This window comes from Amblyomma maculatum, chromosome 7 (genome assembly GCF_055883805.1).
Source record: "Amblyomma maculatum isolate TAMU_Amacu chromosome 7, ASM5588380v1, whole genome shotgun sequence".
NCBI classification, from domain to species: Eukaryota; Metazoa; Arthropoda; class Arachnida; order Ixodida; family Ixodidae; genus Amblyomma; species Amblyomma maculatum.
Window position 1 is genome coordinate 1,344,206 of NC_139350.1, and position 7,908 is coordinate 1,352,113.

Consider the following 7,908-nt stretch of genomic DNA (forward strand, 5'->3'; position numbering starts at 1 on the left):
CGGCGGCCCATGAGCAACGACGAGCGCAGTGCAAACACGGGTGGCCCCCGCTCTCTCGGGCGATGGCCTCGTGAAAACAATGAGCGACTGGGATCCGACCACCACCGTTACGCCCCGCCGGCGGTGAAGCAAAAATGATGCGGCAGGGGAGGTTGCGAGAGCGGGTATGGCGCTCAAATAAACTTCCAGAAGGGTGCAACAAATCGAGGCAGCGCCGGGTTCCTTCCGGCCAGGGTAAAAGTGGCGGTCGGAGAGCGTTCTCCCGGGATGCGCAGCCAATCGCCCGAAGCCACGCCTCCCCCTCGGGATGTTTCCATGGCAACGCCGAGGAGCAGAAAGGAGGTCGAGCGGCTCGCCCGCCGTCCCGCGGGATCTATCGAAAAAGAGCACTCGAAGCAATCTCGGCTCGGGTGCAGCGATAAGCGGCGGGGCGCGTGTCTTCTTTTACTTACATTAGCTTATCGCGTTGCTTTGCTCACAGAAGTAGAGCCGGCGGTGCGACGCGAAAAACGAATTGCTTTCTGGGGCTCATCCCGCACGCATCATCCGCCACGGATCGTTCCGGACACAGTAGGAGGGAGGGGGGAGATTCGTGTCGCGGTGGAAGGCGACCCGACTGCCGTCTGTCGGGACGCCGTCTTCCTCGGCGGCCATATTGGGCGCGAGTTTATTACGCCGGCCTCGCGGTGCGGCCACAAGTGGCGGTCCTCTCGCTGTTTATTCAGCGGAATGGCCCACACTGCTGGCCATCGGCGTCCCCGCTCCCTTGTGACAGGCTTTCACTTTCTGCTGGCGGCGGTATAAACGGCGCTGCCCGACACTGGCTTGTGAGGTTGGCGGGGCTTTTTCTTCGTGCCGCGCGACGTCGTAAAAAATCGGTTGGTATCCGGGAGCGGGGATCCCGGCTCGCCGTTTGATATAATTGACTCGGAAAAGAGCGTGTTCTCTGCCGGCAAGCATCCGAAATGGGAGCCGGACAATTATCGTCCACTGCGAGGGACTGACTGACGCTTGGCGAGAAGTTCGTTTCTGGTCGCTTTTGTTTTTGGCTGCGGGGAGAGTCGAGAGTTGCAGGGCTACTCGTTAACTGTCCTGTTCTCTCAGATGTCCTTTTTTGTCTTGGTCGGCTTTTTGCCACACGCTCCCTGCCTGCACTGCTATCGCTTTCGCTAACCGCATCTCCGGCTCATTTGTAAAAAGAGAGCTCATGTTAGCCTGCGAGACTTCTGGATTTTAATCGCCACGATGCGATGAGCGCTGAATCGTAGCAAAGAAGCTCTGGCGCGCGCTAAAGATGTTTCCTCCCGTCGTCTCAACAACCGCTCGTTCATCGGCTGAGCGTCCAGTTGAGTTTTCTTTCCGGTTGCAGAGAAATACAAGGGCCCGTCTCACGCTAGGTGTCCAAGCACATACAAGAAATGGAAACGTACTCTCAAGCCGCATGCCGCGGAGGAGTTTTCCAATATGCCCCTAATCGCAAAGCTGCATGGGCGTGTCATGGGTAGTGTCGCCGCGGCCGCTATTCCCGTACGTTACGTGCGCCGAATGGCCGATGAATAACAAGCGTTTATCGCGTGCGTCGGCGCACATCTCGCGTTTGATCTTTGTTTTTTTTTTTGTTTTTTGTTTTTTCTTCCAGTAAGGCCCGCGTTAGCTGCGCGGGCCAGGTTTGCGAAGCAAGATATATGGCAAGGCTGCCCTCTCCACTTTGCTGTTTATCTTGGACGCAGTAATGGCCCAATCAGGTCTGCGCGCCGGAGCGGGGAGTGCGCGATGGCGCAATGCAGAAGCGCCCTCTTGAGACGCTACGCTGCACTTTAGCACAACGAGGAGCCTTGACTGTGGGGCGCCACAGCATCAAGTTGAGCGAAGCGCACGCACGGACTCGTGTCAGGGGGGCGTCGTGTTCAGAATGTCGCCCTTGGTAAAGGAGAAGCCTGTTGATGCACTCTCGAAGGAGCAAAACGATGGGACCAAATTCTCGAGGATTCCACACGGAAACGAACGTTCTTCGCTTGGACGGCACTCTTCTGTGAGTGCGGGACGCTGGCAGTTTTACGCTGTGTGTTACAGCGATGAGATCACGACTCCCTTGGTCTTAGAAGGCTCTCAAAAGAGGGAAAGAGGCTGGAAGGAAACAGGTAGCAGGTCACTATTGAAAAGAGGTGGTCGAAGAGCGGTAAAATAATCAGCCGGCTTTCAAAGGAGAAAGCGTTGCTGCCTGCTGGCTGCGACGCCTCCCTCGTACTCGCACCCTTGGCCGCGCCATCACTTAGCACCGGACCGCTTTCGCAGCTCTTATTAATGCGAAAACATATGTGATTAGTGCCAAAGCGGGAGAGCGCCGTATTTAGTGCGTAATTCGGATACGGTTCGTAGGCCTGTGCATGAGGATACAGCACACAAAGGGAACATGTACAGTCGTGATACATGCTGGTAGCGTATTAGGAAACGAATAAGTTTGTAAAGATACGTGCCACAAGGGGGAGAGTATAGAAACATTGCACATAGACATGAGTCGTTATGAAAGCACATGACACAGCGCTTTACAAAGCAACTTACTGTGAAGTATGGAGTTTGTACATACATTATAGTATGACGCCTAATGCACATACGTGCATGCGCATCTCAAGAACAATAAAAAAAGAAGCGACACTGCAGACTGTCTGCATATGCCTGTCGCGCGTGCCCATCTAATCCGACATATGGTTTCGCGTTCGCAGTCTCAAGTGCCTTTTCCGAATGTGTCCAGGTCTGATTTGAGTCGAGTGGGGGAGGGGCGAGCTAAATAACAGCGGTGCAAATCCGAGGCTCCATTTAAGCCAATTCTGTCGCTCAGAGGCAACTGTTTCGTCAATAAGACACCAGTCCACATAATTGTGTGGGTTGATTTTCGTGACTTAAGTTTAATTTATTTCATGTTTGGTGCTTCAGACTTATTGCGAATTGAACATGAGAGCAGCAAAGAAATCGGAACTTCCGGGTAAATTTTCTTATGGTCCGTAATTGGCTAAGCTCTTTTCCTGGGGTGCTTCGGTGAGGCGGATGGACTGGATGGAAGAGCGTCCCCTTAAAATGGGATGATGACAGTCGCTACCACGCCCAGCCTTTTTTTTTTATATTTATTTAAGCAGTCCTTCAGCTTTAAACACTTTAGTAATGAACTCGGTCTAATGTTAAATACTATTTTTAACTTGTACTTAGTATATTTACGTCCCCGTCCTATATAAGTACAAGTCTTCCAAACAATTCTTGCCAACTTCTACAGCAAATTCATTCAAGTTTCTTTTATCTCTAAACCCTAGGGCTAGGGGGCAGTGTAAGTGCCTCCATCGACATCTTGATAGATACTGCCTACAGAATAAGATGTTCAATTATTCCTACCACACGTAGAACAGGTTTCACCTTCTTGGTTAAACTTTTTCGGTTAGCGTCGTGTTCTAAGACATTCTGATCTAGCTTCAAAGAGATAGCCGCTGCGTCTCGAGTTGTTATAGAATGCTACCTTCTTAGTTTCCTTTTTCCAGTTTCGATATATAGGTTTAAAGAGGGCTTCGTTTCCACTGAATTATTCCAGTGTTTATCACCTGTGTTTTTTACCTGTCGTTAAGTGTTCTTTATTTCTCCGAATGTTTTCCTACGCACTTACTGGTTAGTTTTCTAGTCCTTTTCCGCCACGGTGAGTTAACGCACTTTCAATTTAAGTATATAAAATATCTTAACTTGCCGTGCACCCATTATCGTCCATTTTCCTGAGGCGTTCTTTGCATAATATTCTTGCGCCGAGGTTCTCGTTATTCGATGGATGCCTGCCGGCCAAGTCTCCTCGTACTGCATGCCTCGTCAACAGTTTTGACTTGGGCCCCGAGCGCTAATCTCCCCACAGGTGTGTGATTTATTTCTAACCACGACTGGAATCCTGTCTTTAAGCACAAAACCGCGTTCGCGAAGATAACTGCTGGCACTGTTATTGCTTTCCAAATACCTCTTAGTACTTTATACCTGTTGTACCCCCTGACGCTCTGTGTTTCATTATCGCGCCATCTCTTCGTCAATTCACCCTGATGGTCTTTTCATGCTTTTCTATGTATACCTTTCCTTCATTTATGCATAACCCGAGGTATTTATATTCCGCCATTCTTGGTTATCTCACTCCCTTGGTATTTTACAAGCACTTTATCAATGAAATTGTTGAACACCATCATACCCGACTTAATTGCGCGAAAAGCGAATACTGTACAGCGTCTCCTTCATAAGTTCACTGTACAAACCAGTGACTGTAAATCTTCCTGGGTATCAGCTAACAGAATAATGTCGTCAGTGTAGCTGAAATCCGGTGTTCTACGTCCGTTCCGCTCAGTTTTCGCGAGAGATTAAAGCCGAGATTTCTTTCTTGCAGCCTCCTTTCCAGATTCTTAAATCCTAAACCGCTCACGTGCAATCGGGCAGCCCTGCCTTGTTTATGCACAGTAGACGTACTTCTCAACCCCTTGGCATGGAATTTCGACTTGATTATCTCAGTATATTTTCTTTATTAATTTAATTGAATGAATATCAATTGAATTCGATTCAATCAAATAGCATTAGCGCTGAGTGTGCTGCACAGAAGTTCCCTATTTACAATTTCGTGCGCACCATTTATGATCAGAAAGCATACATGGCAAAATTACTTTTAAAAGGGAATTAAATAACATTACTAACTGTTTTGCTGCAAATTACTGCTCCAAAAAAGTAATGACATTACATTACAATTACTTGTAAATTATTTCTAGTTTTCGTTTATACAAAAGCTAAGTAAACCTAGTAACAAACGGGAGCCTCCCTCCAGACTCATGCTCACGTTCTTTCATATTTCTGTCAGATTCCATCCCTTCAAGAAAACGGCAATCAAACAACAAAATTGAAGCCTGGTCAAACGCTCGTCCTGTTCATTGCGCTGAAGACAGAAGCGAGCGACGAACCCAGCGTCTTGCCTGCCCGGAGCTGCTTCCACTAAAGCACCCGATGTAGGTTAGTTATTGCTTCCGCGTTCCCAGGAATCGACAGGGGACGGCAGCTTGTGCTCAGCAATTTTCACGCTATGGACATTTCCTCTCATTACCAAATTACCAAATTTATTGACAAATTCACAAATTTACAAATTACCGGGAAAAGTAATTACTGTCATGTATATGCCAGAAACGCTATAGACGCAGAGGTCTGTTTTCAGCCCTGCGGCTACTCCTGTGCATTGGGTTAGCACAATGCTATCATTCAGACGCCTATACCTTTTCCGAGCTTTTCCTGCACTTTTCTCAGTATACGTTACTCTCTATCGAAGTTTCTATTTTTAATTTTGCTGTCTTCAGCCTGTATTTAACGAATACTACCGTTATCGGTCTAAAATATTCTTCAGTTCCTATTTTTCTTAAATTGCGTCTACTCTGTAGCCAAATACCGCGAATTTCTTTCTCATGACTGTCTGTAATGCTTTAAGTTTCCTTGCTTCAAGAACTAAGTCCAATTAACTTCATTTGTAATTTTGCCCATTCCTAAGTTGCACATATATGAATATTTGTCTCCCTTGTTTTCTTTGTTAAGATTTGTTGGTTTTAGGCTCCTTTAAGGGTTTACAATGTTGTCCTACTTCTAGATACCAGCTTCAAATGTTGGGGAATCACTCTGCTGCAGGGCAGCGTCACCGGCTGAAAAGGCCAAGCGGAATTCCACCAGTGAAATTTGTTTCTTTTTCCCCCTCCTTTGTAATCACCTACCACTCCGTTAAAATAGATGACATCAAATTCCAAATATTTAACACCACAGAAAATGATAAAAATTATCTTCAGTGATTTTTATGAATGTTTGATTCCTTTCCTTTTGTCAATTTCCTTGCCCTTGTCTGCTATGGTATCAGGACTATGTAGTCCTGATGGCATAAGGAAGCAAAACTGCAGGAGTGCTCGTTTAACTGCCACTGTCACAGTTCGATCACTTTCCAATAGCACTTACGGGTATGGCAGTGCGTTCCGCGTCCTCTGCTTTAAGGTTAAGAGCGCCATGCCGTATGGTAAGAGTAGGGTGCATTCACAGCGCCCGGGACAACGCGGATGGACGACAAGGGGACCGTCGTCCCAAAAACCGAAGGGATAACTACTTATTTTTAATATTTCAATTCTTTGCTATCGTCAAGTTTACTTGGGATGAACATTTATTATATTGTTCAAGCGGCCAGGCTATTAAAAGCTCTGGTTAGAGTTCTGAGGTCTGAACAGTGCACTTAAATTTCATTTGTATGAGTCGTAATTTGCTTTTCCAAGCACTAAAAAAAAAAAAAAAATCGTGGCCAAAAGGCAGCTAATCCCTATGCAGGTTTTTCAGTACACAGAATAACCTTGAACACCTGATTGAACGTGGCGTTTTGAGCGTTCAGATATGGGGATGATTTTTCTAGTAGTAATAATCAATTAGATGGCGCTAAGATGCATGATAAAGAAATATAAGGCTACGTGTATAGCGAATGTGAGTCTTTGGTGAACGTTGTGAGTCTATGGTGAACTTAGCAGTCGGAAGACGGGATACTAGGTGTAGGTGTTGTGTAATCAGTGACTAATGACCATGGTCGACGAAGGAAACGCGTCACGCCAGCCTCCCTTGTTGATGATCTGGAAATACAGCTTGCAGCGGAAAGTACGGAAAACCCGAAACTAAGGGAAATGTTGGCGGAAAATGAGGAGAAAGTGGCAAAATGGCAGAAAAGTACGGGCGTGAAAATGACGTGACGATTGCAGAGAAAGTGAGCCACGCAGGAACGCATAACAACTAATAGCTATTCAAAAGTGACTCAGAAGGGAGAGATAGCGAGGAGACAGACTGGGGATGGCCGAGCATAAAGGTGAATGCAAGAGCAAAGAGTGCGGATTAGAGAACACAAACACAGACCTAGCGGTAACAGAAAGTAGGTGGAAGAATGGCGAGGGACGGAGGATCGATGTACACAGGCACTTATCCCAACGAAATCCAACTTGAGAAGTTAAGGGAGCGGGTAAAGGGAGATAAGCGAGTAGAAGGCGGGAAGCCTTATAGATTTGCGGGCAATATCACCGCAGATGTTGTGGGTACAGTGCGGGACATGTTAAGATGAAAAAAAAATGCGAGATCACCGCAGAATTTGCACTGTAGAAATACGCAAGCAGTACGTGCTCTGTTGCCCTCGACGTTTCCAGTGACATGCCACTTTCACAAGGCTTGCGCATTTCTCCAGTGCAGACTGTGGACTGTTCTCGGTATTTTTTGCTGTTTATTTAATTGCAGTGTTCTCGGCAAGAGTTTGCATTGACTGACCAACTTTTCCAGTGACGTCACACCTTATGACGTCGCACGATATTCACGTCTACTGTGACAGGGGACCGGAAGCTGAGAGCCGAAACCGGAAGTTCGTTCGCGGCCATCTTGGCTCCCGGTTACAGAGTTAATACGCTGTTTTATTTACCTAATTAACCCACTTCAACCATTTTGTCACTTGGACACATTTCCTTGACGCTCTATCCGGTAGTACCATATTCTTTTTCCGCTATACCAAGTAGTTCCACTTCTACAACTCCGACAAGTTCACGCGAAACCCACCTTCATAACCATACAATGGTTACCCCGCCGGGTTGGCCCAGTGGTTACGGCGCTGGACTACTGTTCCCAAGGACGCGGGATCGAATCCCGGCCCCGGCGGCCACTTTTCGATGGAAGCGAAAAACAAGGCGCCCGTGTGCTGTGCGATGTCAGTTACGTTAAATAATCTCAGGTGGTCGAAATTCCCGGAGCCCTGTACTACGGCGACTCTCATAGTCTGAGTCGCTTTTGAACGTTAAACCTCACAACCCGAACCCATACAATGCTTACGCATTAGTAAAAACAAATGACCGAGTTGGGTGAGGT

At 47.2% G+C, this 7,908-nt stretch overlaps 1 non-coding gene across 1 annotated transcript; it reads left to right on the forward strand.

Annotated features, from left to right (window-relative positions):
- Positions 1–7,627: 7,627 nt before the first annotated feature.
- Positions 7,628–7,702, forward strand: TRNAS-ACU (transfer RNA serine (anticodon ACU)). The gene has a single exon. It is a non-coding gene; the product is annotated as a tRNA-Ser (tRNA).
- Positions 7,703–7,908: the final 206 nt, after the last annotated feature.